This window comes from Nelumbo lutea, chromosome 4, assembly GCF_056320005.1.
Source record: "Nelumbo lutea isolate HS-2025 chromosome 4, American lotus-T2T, whole genome shotgun sequence".
NCBI classification, from domain to species: domain Eukaryota; kingdom Viridiplantae; phylum Streptophyta; class Magnoliopsida; order Proteales; family Nelumbonaceae; genus Nelumbo; species Nelumbo lutea.
This window is the reverse complement of record NC_142687.1, coordinates 87,819,987-87,846,649: the sequence shown is the minus strand read 5'-3', so window position 1 is coordinate 87,846,649 and position 26,663 is coordinate 87,819,987. Positions and strand designations below refer to the sequence as shown.

Below are 26,663 nucleotides of genomic sequence, written 5' to 3'. Positions count from 1 at the left end.
AAATCTTAAACTTAAAATTCAAAGTAAACCCTAAATCTGGTACTACAGCAAAGAAAACGATAGATACTAAATTTAGCAGAAATACTTTAAATAGATAAAGAAATTCAAATCGGTGAACTCAAATGCGAACTGGACCGAGCAATTAGTTCCAATTCTGCGTAAGTGCATCAAATACATCATCATTAAATACAACTGCAACTTCCAAAAAAGATTTAAAAGAAATACCTGTCTCCCTCCCTCCTAAAGGTCTGGAACTCGGAATTAAACAAATATAAATAAACGATCTTGGAAGAGGGAGAGGGAGAGAGATAGAGAGAGACGTGCAAAAAGAAACAACGTAAAAGTAGAAGAAATTTGCAGCAATTTAAAGCAACAGCTCCCACCCAGAGACCAACGGAACGAATATTTAGCCGATCTTTGTAATGGTAAAACCCCAAAATCTCTTACAAACACTCCAAGACTCTTAATTACAGAATCTGATCGGTAGAATAGAGCAAGATCGGCGTTAATTATCTTGCCGATTAAGGTCTCTATGCACCTATCATGTGCAGCAATCAGCAGCGAGAGAGAGAGAGAGAGAGAGAGAGAGAGAGAGGAGAGAGAGATTCGAATTTGGGTTCGGGATACTGCCGCGAAACTTGAATAAAGGACCAAATAAAAGCCTACTGCGATCAAACTCCTTTGGTAGACCTTATGCGGAACATCATATATCTGCAAAAGCAATTATTCCAATCCGACGATAATATACAATGAGTTTTATTTCCCTCTCTAAACCCTGGGTTTTGTTGGATTCAGCATTTATGTACACACAGAAAAATGCCGGTTCTTTACTTCTTACGGGCTACGGCTAACAAGTACGAGACCGGATCTGCTCCTCACACCGATCAGACAGAAACATCTGACCGTGCATTGGAACATCTCCCGTACTGTGTGAGGAGAAGATCCCAATTCAACAACTACCCGTTACTACCGCCATCACTGATTACGAAGATAGGAGCAATATGTGGGGCCAGCATTGTGTGATCAGCGTTGTGACCAGCAAATCCGGACGCTTCAACATATTATTGGTAAGTTAGCAAATCGATCTCTCTTTGCACACTTATTAAGAGAGGGATGGATTGGATAGTGGGTAACGATGAAAATATTAAATTTTTTGAACGATATTTGAGCCGGAGATCTGCTCCTGACACCTGGTGCCGTGAGGCGCCTTACATTGGGAATATCTCCCATACTTATCAATTATAATTCATGGGAGATGTTTCCAATGCACAGTGGGTGTGCATGTGAGGAGCAGATCTCATCATTTTGAGCTGGAAACTCACTTCTTCTTGGTGAGGCCATCCATGAGAATGTTGTTAATATGGAGCTCTGTGTTTCGAATGTGATTGATAAGAAATCAAATATTTGGAAAGAAAATTTGATCTCAACATTGATCCAACCTATATTGATCCTTTCGAGTAGTGAGGAAGATAAATTTGTTTGAAGACCTATAATGATATATTGAATAGTGTTTGGAGGTTTAATTAACCCAACGACTTAAAGTATTCCTCTTTCTTGTCCTAGCAATAAATTGCCCACAAAAAAATAATCTTATATCTATATACGTCAATATAGACATTGCATGCAACCACTGTGGTGACAATGAAGATTTAGATCATATTTTTTTCTAAGTTGTGTTCGAAACAAGTTTGGCATATTGTAACTTATGATATCCCTATTCCTAATCATGGGTATTCAACCATTGCAAACTAGTGGTTTATGGTTTCGGGTTCTCGTTCAGATTTTAAGAATCCTCTTGTGAAGGAAATAATTGTGATTCTTTTGTGGTATATTTGGAAAATTAAAAACAATTTTGCTTTCAATGATGAGTATACTCCTCCCCCGATTCTCTTGGATAAAGCACTTCACCTTTTTTTGTGAAGTTGAGTCTAGTTGTTCTAAGGAGGGGATGGCAGGTGGGATTAAAAGTTATAAGTCCAATGTGTGGAAAACTCATAGAATGTGAATGGTTAGAAATAATTTTGATGCATCATGAAATTGAGAGGGTAAGTGTTATGTAGCTTGTATTGCTCGAGATCATAGTGGGGTCTTGCGTGACCTTAAAGCATACTTCATATGTAACACATCCATTAAAGTAGACCGGTGAAGCATGGAATGCGTGGGAGGTGCATCGCCATCAACTTCAAGGAATTTCACATTATGATTGAAAAAGATATGAAGCTCATCATCAACTACCTTAGAATTTTTGTTGGGTTGTTGTGGAAATTAAGGAATGTTATTGAATAATGTTGGAATTTGTGCTCATTCTTGCTAGAGGGTGTCTCTTTCATCCATTTGTATAAAGAGTTAAAACAAGTTGTTGATTGGCTAGAGTGGAATGCATTGTCTAGTGGGAGTGTTCCAATCAATTGTATCCTATGAGACCTAAGGTTTATTTATTTGTGTGACTTGTGGGAGCTACCCCCCATCTTATGTAGCACCTCTTCACTTGATTTATCCAAGAGAAACTAGAGTACTAAGAGAAACAAATAAAACTTGATTTTCCCTATTGGTTTTTCATTTGTACTATTTTTATTTCACCCGTAATTATTAAAGTGCTTTTTTTATTTATTTTGAGCTATAAAAAATATGTATTTTTTGCAAGAAATCGCTAAGTAATGTTGATATTTGGGGCTTATTCCTTTTTACGTCCCATACCTCGAGGCTTATGCCTCGTTATGACAAACGCTTAAGCCTCAAGCCAAAGTTGCAAGGCTTAACACTTGAGGCAAAATCTGAGCACCTCGCCTCAATGTCATGGAGCTAGTCGACGAGGCCTCGTGCGGCACTCGATTGGGTCGAGTAAGTCTATGAAATAAAACAATAATACACAAGAGTCAATAAATATTGCATACAAACTAGTCAAAAGGCATTATATTGCATTAAGCGATGGTAAGCACAAGCACACGAGTTTGTGTCAATGAGACATTGTGCTTAACTTGTACATAGTTTTGGCGTCACTCAATTACCTACTTCTCCTCAAATAGTAGCTTAAGCTTTTGGTGCTTTGGTGGAAAGTTACATCAAAATATTAGAAAATCATACCAAGTATTTACAATAAGGCCATTGGCATTCCTCCCCGTACAAAATACATAGTTAGCCCACCCACGACACACACAATGGCACTCTAAAGGCATGTTGAAGGCACAATGGAAGGTGCATGTTGGCGCAGTGAAAGAGTCACTATTGACATCAAGGCTTATGCCTTACACTTCAAGGTTTAAGCCTCTTAAAACAATGCCAGAAAAGAGCTATACGGGATGGGCTACCCCCACCATGCATGTAGCCTAACAAAAAATATCTTGGCCATGTTCTTATAGTGTAGTAACAATTTTATAGGTTCACTAGCCCAACTTGGACCATACCCCAAACATGATAATATTTGTCTAGGCTTGGGACAAAGACACATTTGCCCATGTTATTTATAAAATTATGATTTTCAAATTTTTTAGGTTTAGTTTATTATAAAAAATATATAAAATTTATATATATATATATATATTTAATATAATATTTGTTATCTAAATATGCATGTATATAGTTTATAGGTTGATCTTACGAGTTAGCTTGATCATTGCCTGTTAGGGATGTCAATGGACTCTGAAAATCCAATCGTTGATTTAACTCCAAATTGAATTATATTGGATTTAGATGCTAACAATTGGGTTAAATGTGGATTTAACCTCATCCGACCCAACTAAAATTCAAGTCCAATAAAAATATTATTTTATGAATATGTGTAGTGTAATTATGTATACACACATCTTATATATATTTATTAATAGGAAACGGGTGCTTTCTCCATCAAATAAATGGAATATACTCATGCGAGTAGATTCATGTTCTCACGTGACACTAATTCAAACGTGCGAATAGTTTTGAGGGATGAAGTCGCGACACCTGGCCCGATTTGTAGTTCTTGGCAAAGGCCTCCATGCATGCATCGGTCAATTAACGACAAACCCGAAGCTTGAGTCGTGTAAGGTTTCGACAACGTAGAGATATTTGGACAAGAGCCTCGTCGCCAGTGTTGATGGATCGTCGATCGCATTTCAATGCCAAATTGGTTACAACATCGAAGCGAGAGAAGATATAGGGAATAAGAGGTTTAGATCAGATTCTGCCTTGAGCGATAGACGGTGTCAGCTCTGTCCTTTGACTCGAAACCATCGTCGACAGACTAGATAACAACTTTTATGGTCATCCGATCCAAGAGATTGGAAAATGCAGGCCAAGCATTCATCTGGCATATTTGAAATGTAATCACAAGTTCCGGCGACATTCCTCGGAATCTTGGGATTCAACTCGACTTCCATTTGCGCCGCTACCTCTAACCCAATAACACAAAATCGCCTTAGAGTCCATCCTTGTAGCATCCATTGACAATCGTGGCACTGGTGAAGCATGGAAGTCTTTCAAGATCTCACAAGCAATTCAGCATTCCCAAGTAAGCATCTCTCCAACTCTCTAAAGTTCATAATCTTAAGAGGCCATTCGCTTCTATCATCTTTCTGTTAAAGAATAATCCTGAAGTTCTATCTCTTGAAACAATAGAGACTCTCTTACATGCCATTAAATCTGCAAACATTGCCGCCCCTACTTTTGCTTTAATAAAATCATTGTTCAAGAATATATATTTTCCTCCTTTTAGTTTATAGGGATGCATGCTTATCGAAATAAGTATGAAAGATGGTAGATTTGCTGCTTTTTTTAGAAGTGTTTAACCAAAACTGTAGGATTGCTTTGGATGAGAAGTTGGATAGCATGAAACTTGGCTTAGTTGCTTGTAGTGCGGCATTGGAAGGATGATGTTGTCATCTGGAGTCTATAAGTGATGCCGAGAGTGTTGTGGAAATTATGTCTATTTTGGGTGTTCAACCCGATGAGTCAAGTTTTGGTTTTCTTGCTTACTTGTACGCATTGAAGGGGCTTGAAGACAAGATTATTGAATTGGAGAAATTGATCGGTGATTTTGGTTTTTCTTCAAAGAGCATATTTTACAATAATTGAATTCATGAGTATGTGAAATCAAGCAATTTATAATCCATTTCAGCAACCATTCTACGCAGTTTGCAAGGGAGAGATGTACATGATTCAAATTTTGGTGAAGAAACTTATAGTGCAGTTTTGAATGGGTTTCTTCAAGATGAAGGTGTCAAGGGTTTAACTAAGTTGATAATAGAATCTCAAAAATTAAAGTCTTCTTCAATTAGGGCTGATGGTTCTGTGGGGTTTGGGATTGCAAATGCTTGTGTTAATCTAGGGTTATTAGATAAAGCACATAGTATTATTGATGAGATGAATGCTCATGGAGGTCCTGTTGGCCTTGGTGTATATGTGTTAATCTTAAAGGCTTACTACAAATAGCATAGAACAACTAATGCTGCTCATTTAGTAATGAAGATAACTGCTTATGGACTTCAGTTGGATGCATGTTGCTATGATACTCTAATAGAAGCATCTATAGCAAGCCAATATTTCCAACCAACCTTTTCTTTGTATAGGGACATGCGCGAGGCAAGAATACCTGACCTGAAAAGTAGTTATCTAACTATAATGACAAATTTAATAGATAATCACCGACTTGGACTAGTGGAAGTCTTTCTAGATGAAGTTCTTAAGGTAAATAGCCCACCATAAGTTGAACGATTCACCGTGACTTCTTTATTTCTTTTTTTTTTTTTTGTTTAATTAATTGCTTTGTGATTTTCATAGAACTAGACTGAATTATATTCATGGTTGGAAGTCGACCAATTTGATGGATTTAAGTTTGTTTATAAAAAAGAATTTTCTTCGTGGGAATGGGGATATTCATGGTTTGAAGTCGAGATTTAGGTTTGTTTTATATAAAGTATTTTTTTCATGGGAACGGGGATTTAAAATAAAATAAAAATTTTGTTATTTGTTAAATGCGCATAGTTTAATCAAAAATTAAAAATCATATGATAATTGTTGGTGATTGGTGGAGAATTACAGATGGAAAGTATTTCATTTCTCAAATGTATATTTCATTTATCACATGTGTAGGAGGCTCGAGACGCTAGACAACTGATAGTGTCGTTTCAATGAGCCTCCATTTATTTTTTCTATTCAATTGCGATGTCAAACGGTTGACAGTCTCATTTCAATGAGCCTCTATTTCTTTTTTATCTTGGGGTTTTTATGGTTCAGTTCACCCCTAGGGTGGAGCTAGGATTTCTACGGGTGGATTCAAATCTGCACATGGATTAATGCGAAATTCACGTGCAAAATGTAGTTTATAGGGAGGGAGCCTATTAGTAAACTATGAGGGGGCAGCAATTCAGATTTCTGAGGTGGACTGCAGTCCAGTTATCCCTTTTATTATTTTGAGAATTATTTTTCTACATTGATTAGTCCTGCAACGCAGTGGTCACCCGCTAGCATATGTATTATGTATAATTATATAAAGCTTATAATTGATAAATTTAATATTTTATTATTATACTCTATTATTTAATCACATGCAACTATATATTTTTCTTCATATTAATTACTTGAATTTTACATATAAAAATTGAAAAATTAACAAAATGCTTGTAGAAATGTGTACATGCATTTGCACATGAAAATTTTAAATTACAATAACAGTTATTATCATTAGTATTGTTGTTGTTGTTGTTATTATTATTATTATTATTACACTTCTATCATAAATAAAAATAATTTGTATTTTAATGATTATTTTATTTAATATAATGAATATGCAACATTAGAATTATTTTCAAATGTTTTTGACAAAAATATGTATTTTTTTCATTTTTTGTGTTCTATCTTTCTTTTTTAATATCTATTATTCAATTATGACATCATGATTTTCCTTGAAAAGTTTGACCCACCACCTAGACAAGAAAATAGAGTTGCTTTCATATCAGTTTTAAATTATATCTTTCATCTACACTATATAAATAACTTTCCCTTATCACACTTAATTTGTGTTCGACAAAACTATTATATTAATTTTGTATACATTCTTGATTATTTGTACTTTTTTTTTTTACTTTGTAGCAATTACTATTTAACTATCATATCATCAATTGATCCATAACCCATCACCCAAAAAAGAAAATAGTTTGATTTCTATGATGACATTAAATTTGTATTACATTTCCATCATTGATAAAATCATTTCTTATGTTTAATACTTATTTTTGTTATTTGACCAAAAACTATTTAATTTTGTTTAATATATTGAATAATATTAGAGATGTACCCAATATTTTATTTTTATAAATATATAACATTAGATATGTGCCCAACTTTTTCTATTTTTTATGATTCTTTGTATTTTCTATTTTTTAAAATTTTATTATTTGACAATGACATCATTTCATTTTTATGTCGATTGTAAATGTGGCATTCCATTTTCATCATTAATACAAATACTTCATACATTTCATATTTATTTTTGTTTAGTATAATAAATATACAATATTAGAGACATGTCAATTTCTATTTTTTGTATTATATTTTATTTTTGTTATTTAACTATGACATTATTTATTAGCCCATTTGACCCCAAATGGAAGAAAATGGTTTTTTTAAAATTAATTTTAAAAATATTTACTTTCATACTATTAAAATTAATGTCATGGAGTTAATTAGTAGAATTTAATGATAACATTTTATCTTGAATATAGGATTTAATGAGATAATATATGATATATAAGAAATTTAATGAGAGAAAATAGGAAAATATTTACATTTCTAAATGGTTTTAAATTTTACATTTCATTTTCATCATTAATAAAAACATTTATTATTTATAATACTTATAATTGTTTAATATGTTGAATATATGATATTAAAAATGTTTCTTTTTTTAATTTCTCTCTATATGTATATTCATTTTATCTATTTTGAATTTTTATTATTTATTTGTGGCAAGAAGAATTTTTATTTTAACAATTATTTTTTATTAAATATGATGAATATAGAACATTAAAAATGTTCCAAAATGTATTTTTATAAAATTCAGTATTTTTTTCATTTTTTGTGTTTCTATCTTTTTCTAAATGTTTTTTATTCAATTATGACATCATGAGTATCTTTGAAAAGTTGGATCATTGACCCACCATCTAAATAATAGCTTTGTTTTCGGATGAATATTAAATTACATATTTCATCTACATTATAGGAATATTTTTTACATATCATACTTAAATTTTGTTTGACATAATTAAGATATATTTGTTTATTTATTCTTTTGATTACTTACACTTTTTTATTTTTAAAGATTTATTGTTTAACTATAATATCATCAGTTAATCCATTCGACCCAAATAACCAACAAAGGGATAGCTCGTTGGTGCGTTAACTGGATTGTTCCAGTGTTGACGCAAAATCAAATCCCACACCCAGCACTTTGGGGAAAAAGGGGGTCAGGGGGAAATTATTAATGGTGCATAGCACCGAATACCCCCCAAAAAAAGGACCCGAACCACCAACCTACCACCTATATTGAAAATTACTCTGATTTCTTATTGACATTGAATTTTGTATTACATTTCCATCATTGATAAAATTATTTCTTATGTATAATACTTTTTTTTGTTTGATATAATGATGGTATTATATTAGAAATGTATCCAACATTTTTATTTTTTATAAATATATAATAAATAAGTGTCCCATTTTTTTATTTATGATTAATTATATTTTTTATTTCAAAATTTTTCTTATTTAATTATGACATCATTTCATTTTTAGGTTGATTTTAGATTTGACATTCCATTTTCATCATTAATAAAATTACTTATTACATATAATTCTTATTTTATTAGTATAATGAATATATATTATTAAATATATGCCCAATTCTCTCTTCTTTTTTGTATTTTGATATTTTATTTATTTTTAATTGATTATTTAATTATGACAATATTGGTTAACCCATTTGACCCAAATGGTTAAATTTCTTATCCATCACCAAGAGGGAAGGCAGTGGTTTTGTCTTCAAATTACTTTTCAAAATATTTATTTTTATGCTATTAAAATTAATGTTGTTGATTTAATTAATAGAATTTAATGATGAGAAAAGTATTACTTAGATATATGATTTAATGAGAGAATATACCTTCAAAATGATATTTAATGAGAATGAATGTGAAAATAGTTTTATTTCCAATTAGTTTTAAATTTTATATTCCATTCTCATCATTAATTAAAACATTTATTATTTATCATATGTATTATTGTTTAATATGTTGAATATATTATGTTAAGATTAACCCCATTTTTTTAAAATTCTATGTATTTTTGCATTTTACCAGTTTTTTAATTTTATTATTTAATTATGGCAACATTGATTGGCCCATTTGACTTAAAATGGTTTAATTTTTTACCACCACTTAGATGAAAACAATACTTTTTCAGGTATATTTTAAAAGTATATATTTTTATCTTATTGGAATTATTATTTTAATATGTATGGATTTAATTAATAGAATTTAGTGATGAAAATAAATAAAAATGCCTTAAATATATGATTTTATGAAGGTAAATGCAAGTTAATACCTTAAATGTTGGATTTAATGAAAGGGAATTCAATGCGTTGAATATCTTAATATTACATTTTTTCAACTCATTTAATATCAGGAACCAATTACCCTCTTTGCCCTATTGTTTTATGAATAAATTTAAATATGGAAGGGTAAATTTTGTATTGAGAAAATTTCAGAAATATTTTTTTGTGGCTATTCGTGCTTTTTAAAGTAGTATAGATAGATAGATAGATAGATACTTTAAAAATAGTTGTTTTTATTCTTTATTATTTTTTGGTAATTTTAAACACAATAATATGGTTTTGGATTAAAATTGAATTTGATCAAAACTCTAACATAATAGTTGGATACAGATGTAGATCTAAAGATTTCATAATCAAATATAGACGTGGATGTAGTCGGGTCTAATTTGAATCTAATCCGTTTACAACCCTGTTATTTGCATTATGCTATGTGATTGGTGTAGATCTAAGCTAAACCAAGTTCATAAGAAATTTGTTGTTGGAACTTGAAAATTTGTAAGTCTAGCAGGTTTGGACTAAGTTATGAAATTTTTATTAAGAATACTAAAATTCTAAAAGACTATAACTTAACCTTATTCTCAAGATGTCGATAAATTAAAAATACTGAAAAACATTAACCCCCCCCCCCCAAATAAAAAAATAAAGACGAAAGTACTAAATAATGAATTGGGAAAAACTGATTTTTCTCTGTGGATTTTCCCCTATTTTCATGCATGCATTATTCATATTCTACTAATTCTTTCAATTTGAAATGTCTTGCATATTTCACTATATTTTTCCTATTTGGTTATATACATGAATCACATCATTCAAGACAAGTTTGATATCCACATTGACTAAAGAATTTCTCATGTTGTTGGTGCTTGTTGGTAGCAAAGTTTTGTTAAGCGATTTTGTAAAGTTTTTCTTTTTGGTCAATGGAATAAATTTGATTGGGATTTTTTTCCCTTTTGGCAACAAGATTGAGTGGGGTTGGTTATGAAATTGAACATACCAATAACTATACTCCCCCTATAAATTGCAAAACTTTATAAGCATCCATATTTAAGAAAAAAATAAAATAACCTACTTTTAATAATATAACTTCATCATCGTAAAAAATAGAGTTTACATACTTGATATGTTTACAACATACAAGAGGGAAAATGTTGATTTCCATACCTAATATCTACATGCTTTAGGTTAAATAGTAAAATTATTACTTGAGGACCCTAAAGAAATGCAAGAGTTCAAGGGTTCTCTATAATGTGAAATCACATGATATTAGTAATGGGGGAGTGTAGGCTTGAGGTGAAAAATTAGACATGTTCAACCTATTGTCATTAACTGGTTTAAGGTGCAAAAAATCCCGAAATGAGAAACTTAACAAAACAATAGGTTTGAGGTTTGATTATTCTTAACGCTGCGTTTGGAAACAATGCAAATAAGTGTGAATGCAAATGTGTAGAGTGTAAACCTATTCGGATCAATTGCAAAATTGGATTAGTTTTACACTGACAAATTTACTTTCTTACCAAACAAAATTTTAGTTGTAATGGATGCAAACATTAATTCCAATAAAACATGTGTTTTTTTTTTATCAAAAGCTCATTTGAATACAAATTTACTTGTTTTTTATTGATGTACTTTTACATCTTATTAACATTTTAAATATGCATTGATTTGTCATTTGTCAATGCATAAATGTAATGTTGTCAAACACAGACAATAGTGAACTATAGTGCAAATTTACCCTGAACTAGGATTTACACTCCATTTGCATTGCTTCCAAATGCAGCATAATGAACTTTTTAATCGATTATGTCATTTCCTCTTAGATTTCTTCATTGGGGAAATTTAATATCAATATTGTATAGTCCCCTAATCCCCTTCCAAAAAAGGTGTCTAAGATAATGATGGCATATTAATTGGATTCATTAACTAGTTTTTCAAATTTGATTATCACTACGGCAGCAAGATAGTATGATACTATTGTTGATGACTGAAATTTTGTACGACTTGATAAATGGTATTGTTTTAACATCAATGGAATCATCATAAAGAAAATGTAGACCTCTATTACTTTTAAACTTATCATTCATTTATCTTGAAAAATAGCATTTAAATCTATTTTATTTGATAACTTTTTCATTTCGTCTACGTAATACCTACCTTTTACATTTGTTTAACAATCATAGTTTTTCATTTGACTTTTTGATGAAAATTCGAGAACAATATTGAAAAATGAAACAAAAACCCCATTTTGCAAATAATTCCTACACTTTTTTCTATATTTTATTTATTTTTTCATGTATTTGGTCCCTTGGATGAAGATTGATGAAATAAAATAAGGAATTATACCAATGGATTATACTCCTTGTGATTTGTTAATAGCATTTTTCTTGTCTTTTTCCTAGTCATTTGTTTGCAATTGTTGTGGTGTTTAGGATTTTTTCTATAACTTTTTGTTTCTCTCGCATTTGAAGGTTAATAACCAGATTTTTAAACACTTTTCTTTTATGTTTTAAATTATCAAAGGAAGAAAATAGAAGAAACTTGTCATTAAAATAAAGATTGCACATGTGAACGGGATTTGGCAATGCAAAGTGTGACGTGAAATGTTTTAATTAGAAGTGCACATTAACAAACACGAAGTCGAATGCAGGAGATCTAGATTCCTTGCTAACAAGGATTTTAATATCGATATACGAGGTGTATCGTATCAGCCTATGCTAGTACGAGATACGCTATGAACATAAGCATATCCCTGAGTCATATGTATCGTAGTGATACAAATCTGTATCAACCTGTATCGCATTGTATCAGCCGATACGTGGTCTTAAATGCAATCCCAAGCCACTAATCCATGTTTGCCCTTGTGATAATAAATAAAATAAAATATACTTTATTAACTTCCTTTTCTACATGCGATTTCTTTTTCAATCTCTATTACCAAAAAAAACTCTAACTAAAATTTCAAAAGAATAGTATTCAAAAATAGTATTTTATAAACCAATACAATAAATAATCTATCAAATCCATGTTTATATGAAAAAGATGATTTTAATATCAAGAAAATTATACAAATAAAATATTAATAATATATTAACTATTTTAACACTTAAAATTTATAAATATGCAAATGATATGCATATTAAAATTATTATATATTATTAATTAAAATTTTTATTTATATTAATAAGTAATAACAACATATTTATTATTTTTATAAAAGAAAATTATTATTTATAAAACATTTAATAACATTAAATTGAATTTATCAAATTCATTAATCTATATTTATTTCAAAAAAATATTTTTCATATTATAAAAATTATATAAATAAAATATTAATAATGGAATGATTGTTTTAGTAATTAAAAATTATGCATTTTTATATCATATGTATATTATAAAATTTAACAAATTTGATATACTTTAAGTCAATATTAGATTTTTATAAATTATTAACATTTTAATTTGTATTCGAGAATTTAATATATATTCAACCTTTTGTTGATGTTAATAAATAGAAAATAAAAATAATTTATATAATAGGTGCATATGTGTAGTGTCTAGGACTCTTGATCGATGCCTTGTAAATAAAATTATATTAGGAGGGACCCGTGTGATGCACAGAAAAATCAGAAAGATTTAATAATTTTATTTTTTATTTAATAGAGATTTATAAAAAATAATTATTGTGAATTGAATATGAGCAAATATTTTTTAATAAAGATTAGTTTTATTAATATTTTTTTGTGATTTTAATAATTTTTATTCTTTTTATTATTTTAAATGAAATTTTGATTAATTTTAAATAAATAAAAATAAATATAAAAGCTAACATTTTCTTAATTCCACTAATAATTAACAATTATATAGGAATGACAACGAGATGGGTTTAGGGCAGGGCACCCCATCCCTTTTCCTGCCCCATAGTCAAGACACTCTACCCCATTCCTGCCTCATCCACAGTGTCATGTGGGTTCAGGGCAAGGTAACCACTCCTCAATGTCAGGCGAGTTCAGGGGCAAGGCATCCCACTCCTCATCAAGGATTAAAAATCCTCGAATTTCCCTGCCTCATCCCCAGCATTGGGTGGGTTCAAGTAGAGGTGTAAATTGGGTCGTGCTGGGTCGGCACAACACGACCAACATGTGGCCCGCATAAAGTGCGGGTCGTGCCATGCTGGCCCAAGAGGCGTCTCAAGCCATGCTTCCCTCCTCTAGGATAATTTGGGGGGTCGGTTCGGCACAACCCACGACTCATGCCGTGGGTTGAACTAGTTCATGGGTCAGGCCATGCCACACACCAAGCCAAGCTCAAGGCAAGGCACCCACTCCCCGTCTAAGGTTTTTAAAATTGGACTGAATAGGGAACCGTTATGGGGTTCAACAGTCTGATTGTTCGATCCGAACGTATGACCCGCTTTGACAAAAAAAATAAAAAATTAGAAAAACAAAAAATGCCAAAAACTATTGTCTAGTTGATTGATCGCCCAAGTTTGCGGTTCTATGACCAAATAAACGGTTTTTGTACAAAAAGCAGTTTTGAAGTGAAAAGACCGGTTCCCAATTTTTTGGGTCTAACCACTTTGTTTGATTCAGTTTAAAAAACACTATCCCCATCAACCCAATATTCAATTTGATGTAGAAATTACCAAAAGGATATATTGAGTATCAACCACATGGTAAATTTATAAAAGTACACTAAATTGTCTTTAATATTCAAAAATATAATTTTATGAAAAATTTGGAAAATGTATTGTACCTGTGTAATTTTGAAAATTTATTTAAATTTGTATAAAATAATATATTTTATTTTTAAATGGTTTACTTACAAAATTATATTAATTTATCTTATAATTTCTATATAAACTAGCCAATAATTTCCTTTTTCCAATATTATACTAATGTATCTTAATAATTTGTGTAATTATTTATTCAAATTATAGTTTTCCATTTCCTATAGTCATTTATCTTTAATAATTTACAATGAAAATTACATAATTTTCAATGGTTTTCCAAAATCTATCAAATGTAATAAATTTTCCTAAAGTTTCCAAAATATTCTAATATTTTTCAATAACCATTTAATGCATTTTAAAACTTTCAAATACTTTATATCTTTTAATTTCAAAAATAGTATTTTATGAAAACTTTTGAAAAAAATTATTACATTTGTGTAACTATGGGGATTTATTGATCTTTTCAAAAATTGTATGTTACTGACAAAATTACACTAATTTATCTTTTATTTTTTAATATGAATTAACTAATCAGTTCATTTTCTAACATTATAATATTTTTGTTCCCCTTTTGTATTTGGTTATTAATTATAATAATAACAATAACTAAAATTTTATACTTTTTGATAATTGTTAAATATAATTCTCAATTTTATAGAAATTAGTTAAAGAGTTCTCTATTTAAGTAAAATATTGTTAATGTCTTAATTAATAACAATATTTATTATATTTTTATAATTTACTAACCATACTAATAAGAATATTTAATTTTTGGTAATTTACTCACCGCATTTATTAACTTTTGGTCATAACAATGCTTAATACTCATTGAATATGGGTGGGATTAAATATTAATATGAATATTTGAAATGAGGGAGAGTGGATATAGATTGAGGGGATGCATTTTAGAAATTGACTAGGGTTAGAGTGGGGCAATATAATACTTTCCTATTGGTTTAAATGAGATACCTTGGAAAAGAGATTATAGGAATATTTTTAGGTATTTGGGTGACATGGCTTAATGGAAGTGGTGGGAAGGGGAGAGGAGGGAAAGTTAATGAAAATGTAGGGTGGGGATAATAGAGCAATGAGAGGCATGGTGATGGGGACCCATATTTTGTTAAGCAAAAGTTAAACAATAGATCCAAATCGATAAAACTAGAGTTGGTGGATTTTCGCTAATGGTCAATCGGTTTCGAGTGATAAATTGCGGACTTGATCGGATTGATTTGGTTAGCGAAATACCCTGCAACTGAACTGAACCAATCATTGAACATTCCTAATTTCAACAAAATTTATAGTCTAATCTCTAATAAATAACAATAGTTTAATCTCCAATAATTATTGAAAATTTAAAGCAAATGTACACAATCATTGAAAATAAGTTTATAATGAAAATATAATAGATATATAATAAAACTACAATAATTACAAAAATATAATAAATACTGAAAATATACTAAATTAGTCAATAAATAGTGTAATCTTAAATAACAGTTTAATCTCTAATAAGTTATAATCTATAAATTATAAAAATATATAATTACTAAAAATAAATTTATAACAAAAATACAATAAATAAAATTTCAAAAGTTAAATAATAGTTGTTTAATCTCAATTAATTGTTTATAATTTTCTATTAAATAGCAAAAATAAAAATACATTTATAAATAAATATTGAAAGCATAATTATAAAAACAATAAATAGTTAAGCATATGTAATTTCCTTATTGGTTTTAGAAATAGAAAAGAAAATCCCTTTTTCTTTATGGTTGTTAGAAATGGTTAAGCATATGTGATTTCCTTATTGGTTTAATGGTAGTTGTGGAACTAAAAAAATAAAAAATTCAAAAAAAACATAAAAATTAGGGAAAGGGGTTTGAAGCAAGGAGAGGGTTGCTGACATGGAAGGACCAATTTTAATATATGTATATATAGGGAGAGAGAGAGAGAGAGAGAGAGAGAGAGATGATATCTATGCATCCTGATATATTAATTCTAATATATTTCTTCATATATATCACTAAAATAAACATTTCCTATGTATTTATATATTATTTTTTATTATTTTGATATTAAAATTAATGATATTGTTGTATTTATGGAATTTATGTGTATTTTCCTAGCATATCCACACATTTTCATATTTTTCGTCCATATCCATGTGTTTCCAAAGCATATCCATATACGAATTATCCGATATGATACCCGATACCGATACTTTAATCATTGTTTGCAAAGACCCTTTGTTCTACTCTACTTGTAAGAAAGATCATGGTAGGGTAGAGCCATGTAAAACATGTCAAATTCAGTGGTAATTCTTGTCATGGTTTTCGAATCGGCGTTGACTTGGATGGTTGAACATCATGACCAAAACTCGTTGACATGTTCAACAGTCTTTGGCATTTTTTATTTTTAAATTTTTGTTGTCAAAATGGGTCATCCGTTCGAACTAGATGGTTGAACCGTTGACCTAGGAACTGATGGCCATAACGATTCCATTTCCATGTCATTTTTTAAAAACATGATTATTGTAATATTAGTTTCTATACTTACTAGAAGTAGGTTTGGCCGTTATATACAAACAACACAAACATTTTTCATTTTGTCTACTTGTAGCCTTTAATTCGAATTGTACAACCGCATAGAAATGCACAAATGGTAAAGGAAGATTGATGTAGTTCTTCACCAACTTGGTAATGGCACAAATTTACAACCACACTAGGTCACCCTCCCTATCCATCCTTCCAAAGTTTGTTTAGAAAAAAAAAATTAAATGAATATGAAGAAAAAGTTCATGAATTTCCCTTATTTTGTCTGAGTTTTTTATATATTGTTTTACCTGGAGTTTTTGAATTAACATTAAGGCCCCGTTCACTTTTCGGTAAGTTACTTATCCAAGTAAATGTAATTACATGTGTAAATTTTCCCTTAGAAACATTTACTTGAGTAAGTGCATTCACCCATGTTCTTTTATTTCCTCTTTAAATAAGGCAATGTCAATTTTAACCATTAAAATCCATTATTAAATGGGCATTTTTGTCTTATTCAAGTATTAACAACTTTCCCCCTAGGTGGGAAAATTATTTACCCACCTATGAGATGGGTATCACTTACTTGGACAAGTGATACCTAGGAAAATAAACTTTCTCTAGTCCCCACATAAATCTGAAAAATGAACATGGGATTCTTGTTCAATGGGAACCAAAATCCCATTGACCAACTTTCTCCCTCTCAAAATCCAAAAAAAGAACACCCCCTAAAAGACATTGGCATGGTTATCTCATTGATGTGCTATTATTGACTATTTATTGTGAGGCCATAAGATGTAATTTGAATTACTAGTTTTCACTTCATTCATTTTTTTTTGGCATTTGGTGATATAGACCATAGTATAACCCTCTCCCCAAATTTAGTGGATGTGGGAAACGAATCCACTCTATGATGGAACAAACTGGTTAAAATACCAACTCATCCACCACTTATTGTCATTTTCACTCCATTCAATTATCTCTTATTAAGTATTTTATTTTAAGCATTAACTTTGACAATATAAAACTCGTGCTTTTAAAACTGATCATAAAATGAAACTTTGCTTCCATCATGGTGGTGGGTAAGCAATTTAGCCATTTAGGTCAAATGGGTTAACTTATGATAACATATAGCAAAACTTTTTAAAATATAAATAATTAAAAAAGTAAATAAATTGGGCACATATCTAATAATTTGTATTAATCATATTAGAGAAAATAAATGTGATAACCAATGCTTAATTTTGACCAAAATAGCCTTAGTTTTTTACTAGGTCCCTCTCTAATTGTGATGATAGAAAATGTAATTTGAATTACTACTTTCACTTTATTTAATTTCCTATCATTAAGCCTTATATTTTTGAAATTAATTCCCATCATCTTCGTTGAATTCTATTATTGACAAAAATACCCTTATGTATGAATTTGGTCCATCATTAACTGTGAAGGCGAATTAACTACTATTTGTCATCTTGATCAATTACCTCTCGATAAGTTTTGCATTTATGGCCTTAACTTCCATTCCCCATTGAATCCTATATTTAAGATATTTCATTGATTAATAACTTTCTATTCATTTGATTTATACCCAATACTTGTTAACAATATAAAACTCATGTTTTAAAAAACAACCAAAAACCAATCTTTCCTTGTTGATGGTGGGTAAGTAATTTAGCCATCTGGGTTAAATGGGTAAATTCATGATATCATATTTAAATAATGCAAAAGTTTAAAAACAAATAAATAAAGTGAACAATAATTATATTTATTGATTTTATGAATGAAATACACAATTCCACATCAACCCAAAAATGAATTTGTTTTATTATTTGGTGATGGGCCAACAGTTAGGTGATGGGCCAACAGTTAGACCTTTTGGGCAAAATTTCTCAACACTTCATGTCAAAACTTTTATTTTAAAAGCTACAAAGAAACTCATTAATATTTTGTTTTAATCATATAAAAAATGTGTGATAAAGAAAAACCATCTTTATTTATGAAGAAATTTTAAATACAAGATTTAAAATCATATTGAGAAAAGTGGGATTGTTTTGTGGTTTAGTGGCGAGTCAATAATTCAAACATTTATCAATCTCAAATGGGAATGTTTTTTCACAATGATCATATTTAAATTTTCTAAGTATAACTTGATTGATTTTGGTTTGATCTATTTGCAACCCCAATTGAAGTGTAAATAAAACATCATAAACTTAAAAAATGACAATTCAAAGGTTGTTTTCTATATGAAAATACGTAGGCATTGTTTTGGATAGACTTATACTTTTGTACACTTAAAAAATATCAAAGTATAAAGTACATAAAATACTTTTATTTTAGTATTTTTGCTTTGAAAACCGTATGGATAAAAAATTTGAAAAGTATGCTTTATAAAACAACAATACCATTTTCTGTTTGGAAAAAACACGTCCGCTTGTACTCTCGGTGATGATTTTCAGTGGTTTCGGGGTCCAAGACTGGTGACGACAGTCCGACTCTAGTAATGGCGAGTGGAGATAGGGTCATGAGTTTATCAAAGAGTGGTCACCAAAGATTAAAGTATTGGTGTCGGGTATCGTATCAGACAATTCGAATACGGATACGCTTTGGAAACGCATGGATACTGATGAAAAATATATGAAAATGCATGGATGCGCTAGGAAAATACATATAAATTCCATAAATACAATAATATCATTAAATTAATGCCAAAATAATAAAAATAGTATATAAATACAAAGAAAATGTATATTTTAATGATATATATATGAATAAATATGTTATAATTAATACATCAAGATGCATATTTATCATATAATTTTATTTACAATGCATAAATCAATAGTCCAAGCACTAAACATATGCACCTATTATATAAAATATTATTATTATTATTTTTAATTTATTAACATTAACAAAAAGTCAACTAAATATTAAATTCTCAAATACAAATTAAAACATTAATTAATAAATTATAAAAATCTAATATTAACTTAAAGTATATCAAATTTGATAAAATTTATAATATACATATCATATAAAAATTCTTAATTCTTAATTACTAAAACAATCATTGCTTTGTTAATATTTTATTTATATAATTTTTATAATATGAAAAATAATTTTTTGAAATAAATGTAGATTATTGGATTTGATCAATTCAATTTAATGTTATAGTCTTAAATATTTTATAAATAATAAACATGCTGTTATTACTTATTAATATAAATTAAAGTATTAATTAATAAATTATAAAAATATGTAATAATTTTAATATGCATATCATTTGCAAATTTATAAATTTTAAGTATTAAAATAGTTATTCTATTCTTAATATTTTATTGTGTAATTTTCTTGATATTAAAATCATCTTTTTATATAAACATGGATTTGATAGATTATTTATTGTATTAGTTTATAAAATACTATTTTTGAATATTATTGTATTAGTTTATATAACTATTTTTGAATAGTTATTCTATTCTTAATATGTAATAATTTTTTTTTATAATAGAGATTGAAAAAATCGCATGTAGAGATAGTAGTTGATAAAGTCTATTTTATTTTATTTTATTTATTATCATAAAGGACAAATATGAATTTTTGGCTTAGGATTGCATTTAAGGTGTAGGCTTTGGGCACGCTCTGGTGATCCGAGTTTGAATCTGCGTATCGATGCATATAGGCCGATACAATGCGATACGGGCCGATATGGATCTATATCACTATGATACATACGATTCACAGGATATGCTAACCTCGTATTGGGTGTATTAAATCCTTGGTGGTCACATGTGACGAAAAGCAAAAGCATAAATTCGCCAAAAAACATGAAGTATTTTAGGCCTTTTTAGACTTTTAAAAGTATGAAAGCAAAAAGTATAAACTACATAATACAAAAAATTTGTCAAGTTTTTTTTGTACTTTTCTACTTTCAAAAGTACAAAAGTACTTTATAAAAAGTCTATTTAAATAGGGCCTTACTTTCAAGGGCTAAAGTAGTATTATAGCCACCTAAATTCCTACACTTTACCATTCAACAATTAAAGGAGTATTTGGTAGTAGAGGTCAGACCGTGCTGGGTTGGCATGACGTGGCCCGTGTAAAGGCTATTGTTAGAACTAAAGCAAATGACTACAATAAATTGGAAAAGCATTGATTTTGGGGAGAAATTGATATTGCACGATTTGGTGCCTGATTGAACTGCATAATTAAATAATATTATTAATTATTGGTTGAAAATTACTTAAAACTATTACATAGTAAAATAACATATTTGGTATTTTAATGAGTAAATTAAATACACTAAGTATTAACTTAATTACTTTGTCATCCCTATAGTTTAATTAATTACTAATTAGAATACTATTTATGGGCAATTATTTTTATATTTAATTTATATTAAATTTAGTTAACTTTAAATATTGGGTAGGCTTTAAAAACTTTTAAATAATGGACAAATTACTCAAACTTCCCCAATAGAGTTTACATTAAATAAAATTTTATAGTTACCTAACTTTAAATTTGGTTAAGTTTTACGGTTGCATTAATCACTTTTGTCCTGTTTCAAAATTTTCCGAGTTACTTAGTTATTTAAAATTTTATCAATCATTAAAGTTTAATTAGTTATTTTTATTTGTGGGCAATTATTTATATATTAAACTTTGATTAAATTTAACTAATTTAAATAATGGGTAGACTTTAAAAATATTAAATGATGGATACATTAATTTTTATGGACTGTAACGTGGGCCAGACTGGGCCCAGGCTTGGGTTATAACCCTTATCACATGTGTTGACCCCGGCTCGGCCCATGATCACCCCTATTTGAACTACACCACACTTTATGAGGTGTTTTACATGGTGATGTGGATATTGTTAGTAAACTTATTCTAATAATTTATGCTTAATTTGGAAGGAGTACAAATACAAATATGTATAATGTAAATACATACAAAATAATATAAAATATAAGGTTTTGCATTCTACATATTTGCATTTGTATTCCTTCTAAACTGAGCCTTATTACATTATATATAACAATCATCCAATTTATTGTGGTGTGGTGTGTTTCAAAAATAAGCAATCCAAATAATATCCCCACATTGCAAAACAACTCCCATGCCGATGGTGGTTCATTTGGTAAGGTTATGGGCCTTTTGACATGTTCTAGTGGAGACTTGGGATAAAGTATTCAACCCGTGTTGGTTACAAAACAATCAAAACCATTAAACGGTTTGAATGGTTCAACCACTCGGGTCAGCAGTTAATTGACCAAATTAATGTTTTTTTTGCAAATATCCGATTTTGGGGAAAACGAGATCGATCATGATTGGTTCCCGGTTTTTTCAGTTTGACCCAATTTTGAAAACCATGCGTTGTATAGTCTCATTTTTTTCTAAGGCTTAATGTGGAAGAGTACAAATACAAATATGTGGAGTACAAAATCTTATATTTTGTATTATTTGGTATGTATTTGCATTATACATATTTGTATTCGTATTTTTACCCAATTGAGCCTAAGGCTGCATTTGGTTGCGGTATAAAGGCATAATAGTGAAAATGAAAAGAATGCAAATTATGGCCTAATTTTGTTTTGGGTTTTATTTCATTTTGCTTGACATCTTATTTAACTTAATTTGTAATGCAATAAAATAAAATAAAATAAATTTTGAAATAAAAGTAAATCAAAATTAACACCCAAATCATTTACAATACCATAATTTTGCATCATTTACATTGCAATCAAATACAATCTAAAGAAAACTAGATTTTAACCGTTCAGTCCACCCCTAAAAATCTTTACTTCATCCTACGGCTATAATGACAAATCTATCAACTGAATGCTGTACATGGGAGAGCCACTAGTAGAGTTGGAGGAGTTTACTTATCCCAAAAAGTTTTTCCAAGAAAAAACGCGAGAGATTCTGAACCTTACCTAAGATGAAATGCTACTTTGGAGAATATTGTATTATCTATCTTCACCCCTTCTTTGGCATTTCATTGTGCCACGTGTATCAACAAGCTGGTACAACTTATCTTTCCTGTCTGCTCAGAGATCAGACTTGAATTATTTAAAAAAATAAAGTAATTATATATATATATATACAGTTGCACACACATGCAGAATATAAATATGCCAGCACGTATTGGCTTTATCCTTAGCACGTGTTCATTGTCTACTGACTTATTGAGGCATAATGAAATTTTCGTCACGTCTTCTGTTAAAAACAAATCCCGATATAACTCCGATTTATCGGGATATGATGTAATCTCGTGCTTCCTTTTACACTTGCATGATCATCGAAAGCGAACGGGAAGCAGCAAAATCTCCGAAGAGTGCCACCCGTGTACTAGTTTGTCCAAGTCAAACAGCTTTTCACCAGTTGACCGGTATCTGCCGGTGTCCGCTCAACTCCACCGTATTACTCTGACAATTGCGTCCAACGAGTCGACCGGGTACAGTCGGTCCTAGAATTTATAGTCTGAAAAAGGCCAATCACAGAGATTGCTCACCTACTCCACTGCACCATGTGACTTATAGAGCAGAGATGGCGACACGCGTAAGATCTGGTATGTCCTTTGAAACGAGATCCGAGCCATCGATTGCCACCGGAAGGGGAGCAATGAAACGACCTCGGGAGATTTTCCCTGGTGAGAATTGTCGTAAGTCGTAAAGCGGGCCCATGGAACTTCTGACTTACGTGTCGAGATACAGTTGGTTAGACCCGACGTGTCAGAGCATTAAGTGTCCGTATATACTTCCGTGATTTTCTTCTTCTTTATCGAGCTCGTTTTACCAAAAATAACCCTCACCGGCGCTGCGAATTACAAATTAACGATTGTCCAACATATCGTCAAATTACAAGAATATCCTTCCGTTCAAAAGAAAATAATTAATAAGGCTTATGTTTGATTTGTAGGAAAAGGTAAGAAAATCTTTACAAACCTTGTATAGTTTTTTTTGTCTTTCCCTACTTTTTCTTTTACATTGCATAAACACGCATTAATAATATCTACTATACATATGTTAAATTCATGGAGAAATGTTTCCATTGTACCACTTAATTTTCATTCTTTTAGTGTGTAAAGAGCTTATATTGTAGGGAATCCCGATATCTAGATAAATGCCTGTTCGGAAGGGCTGAGCTGAATGTCAAGCTAAATTAGTTCAGCGACTTTGAGTCATTCTCGATATCTATCTAAAGACTAAAGAGGTTGATTTTTTGTTAAAACTTGAAGTTGATGTTTGGCATCGATGATGATTTCTTGAAAATCATTGTCATGTTGGAGCCACATGTACATTAGTATTAGCAGAATTCGTGTTAAAATTTTTTGTTTGGTTGGTTGATTTTGGTGATTTTCAGGAAATAAACCAAAAACAGATTATTGAAATCACCCCTTTTCAGGGATCACTTTTTTGCCTAGTTTCTAGCTGTTTCTATTTTTTGTATGATGACATGGCATTGAATAATAACTCTAATACAAAAATAATCGGTCCTTAAGAATCAATACCAAACAAATTCAAAGCCAGTTTCTCGAAAATCATATTACAGGGCATAAATAATACGGAACAATAATTTTTTGAAAAAATCACTGATTCCTGAATAATGGGCAAGAAATCATCACCAATGCCAAATATCACCTCGGTGGCTTTCTGTATAGGGCTAACCTTGGAAAGCCAGAAGCCATCACATATAAGCCCTCCCAAAATTGGCACTCAAATGACCCATTAACAGCTGATTTGGGTTTTTCTTTTTGTTTGAATCATTTCATCAAACATCTCTTATAGCTGTCCATATGGGACCCATCTTAAAAAGCCAAAAGCCACTGCAATCCAACCCTTCCAAACGGACACCAAGCCTTATGGGTTTGCAGATTAAAATGCAAGCCTAGCTTGCTTTTCTTAGCAATTGCACTATGGCAGTGATTATGGTTTTATATTATATATATGATGTTTTTATGCACGCCTAGCAAAAACAATAATAATAAAAAATATATATATTCTATATTTAGAAGGTAGTGCTCGAGTGCTTAGTGTTTAGAATGTTGGCGAAGGTGGGAGTTGGGATATGATGTGTGTGGTGACAAGCCTAAGAAGGCTACTCCCATCCCTATCAAAGGAGATGACAAATTATCTCTTCTTTGAATGAATACAAATGTTGGGAATGGCAGAAAGAAAAAAAATATTAAATAAAAAATAAGGTTGGGTTTTAGTTTAGGGTTTATGCAGTGACTCGTGTGAATGCAAAATTGTGAATTCTAACCCAATGCATGAACTATTATCAATATTAGGGTTTGCAATTAGTATTTAAAATTCAAACTTGCATTTATATTTACTATATAACATAGATATTTGCATTAATTTTGCATTTAAAAGGTAATAACCTAATAGTTATTAAATCATAATATTTCAACAATCTCACCATATCTAAATATCTTAACCTTTAAATATAATCAATGAATTAAAATATTTATTTAATTCAATTGGGCTTCCATCATTTTATTGAGCTTTGCTTTAGTTACACACATGCATTATTTGCAAATTAATGCAAAGGCTCACATTACAGACATCTATCTTAGATTGACTAAAGACCATATTAATGGAGTCGCTCATGTAAACCAATAATGATCATCACTATGAAATGTGGTTGATATTCTCCATTCGTCCACTTGACTCAAACAAGCATTATTACATGTACAGTCAAAAAATCAATTATTCATTCTCCCTTTGAGATGTCCTAAGAAGTCACAAAACTTTGGCTTATTTTAAGCACTTTTTTAAAAGTGATTATTGCGTTTTTGGCTCGTTTTGGCCTGTCATGTAATTTTCAAAATACCCATATTAGCCCTGTTTGAGGAAAAAAATGAAGATATTTTCAAAGCACTTATTAAGATGGTGTTTGGTATGGCTTCCATTTGGGGTTTGTTCCATGAATCAATGATAAACGTCGAGGCAATGTTTATTAACGAAAAATGTTTTGATATGTTTTTTGTTATTTGACACCGTTTAAATGCATTCCGTGTAAACACATTCCACCCATCCCCGTTACAGTACCGTTGGAAGCAACATAGGGGCATTGCGGGAAGCATTTTTTTGGGTGATAAACACACCAAAACAAATCCTGTTTTTCTTGAATAAATGTAAATGCTTATATGGCACTATTTTTTCTAATAAATGAAAGCTATACCAAACATCGTATAAGATATAAGGCTTTATTTATCGAATAAGCACTATCAAGCAAGGTTTAGTTGTTCAACAGGTTGTGGAAACCAATGATAAGGTTCCATGCCAGTATTAAATACATGGGGCCCATATCTTTTACAATAGGGCCCATGAATCTGATATTGACATGAAACCTCTTGGTTCCACTGCCCATTAAACAGCTAAAATGTTCTGCTAATCTGAATTCCTCTCAAGCATAGGGGCTTAAGCTGTATTTGGCATTCTTTATTTAAAGGATTTATCTTTTTTTTACACTTAAAATGCTTGTATGAATAATAAGGTTTTAACAGAAAAATAAGATAAGCACTTCAAATAAGTAAATGCCAAATGCAGCCTTAGCCGCTCAAAATATTCCATTTATGTCTATTTAAGTCATTTTGGAATTGGGGGGAGGAGAATAGGAGGTTGAGAAATAAGCAAACAAACGGGGAAATTGTGTCGTTCATTTGTAACGGGGAGAAGGACAGATTTGTCTTATTAAGCAGTAAAAAAAGCAAGGGCATTGGGGTTATTTCAAAGAAAAGCAGTGTCGGTTACGTATTTATATAGATCCGGATTCTTTGTTTAAAGATTTTGCGCGAATTTACAATTCCAGGT

At 30.2% G+C, this 26,663-nt stretch overlaps 1 protein-coding gene and 2 pseudogenes across 8 annotated transcripts in view; 1 reads left to right on the top strand and 2 right to left on the bottom strand.

Annotated features, from left to right (window-relative positions):
* The window catches only part of LOC148861602 (protein ALWAYS EARLY 3-like), a 54,880-nt gene extending 53,926 nt beyond the window's left edge, over positions 1-954 (bottom strand). For 2 of the 8 annotated variants that reach the window (XM_088986380.1, XM_088986381.1), the window contains exon 1: positions 226-730. The gene's annotated coding sequence lies outside the window, so the exon portion shown is untranslated. Of the gene's footprint in view, positions 1-225 lie in introns of all 8 variants that reach the window. The other 6 variants (XM_088986388.1, XM_088986389.1, XM_088986386.1 and 3 more) reach the window with 5 other exon arrangements.
* A 1,974-nt stretch (positions 955-2,928) lies between these two features.
* LOC148861601 (pentatricopeptide repeat-containing protein At1g69290 pseudogene) lies at positions 2,929-5,679 on the top strand (annotated as a pseudogene).
* A 19,152-nt stretch (positions 5,680-24,831) lies between these two features.
* Positions 24,832-24,997, bottom strand: LOC148861600 (U6atac minor spliceosomal RNA; annotated as a pseudogene).
* Between the last annotated feature and the right edge of the window lie 1,666 nt (positions 24,998-26,663).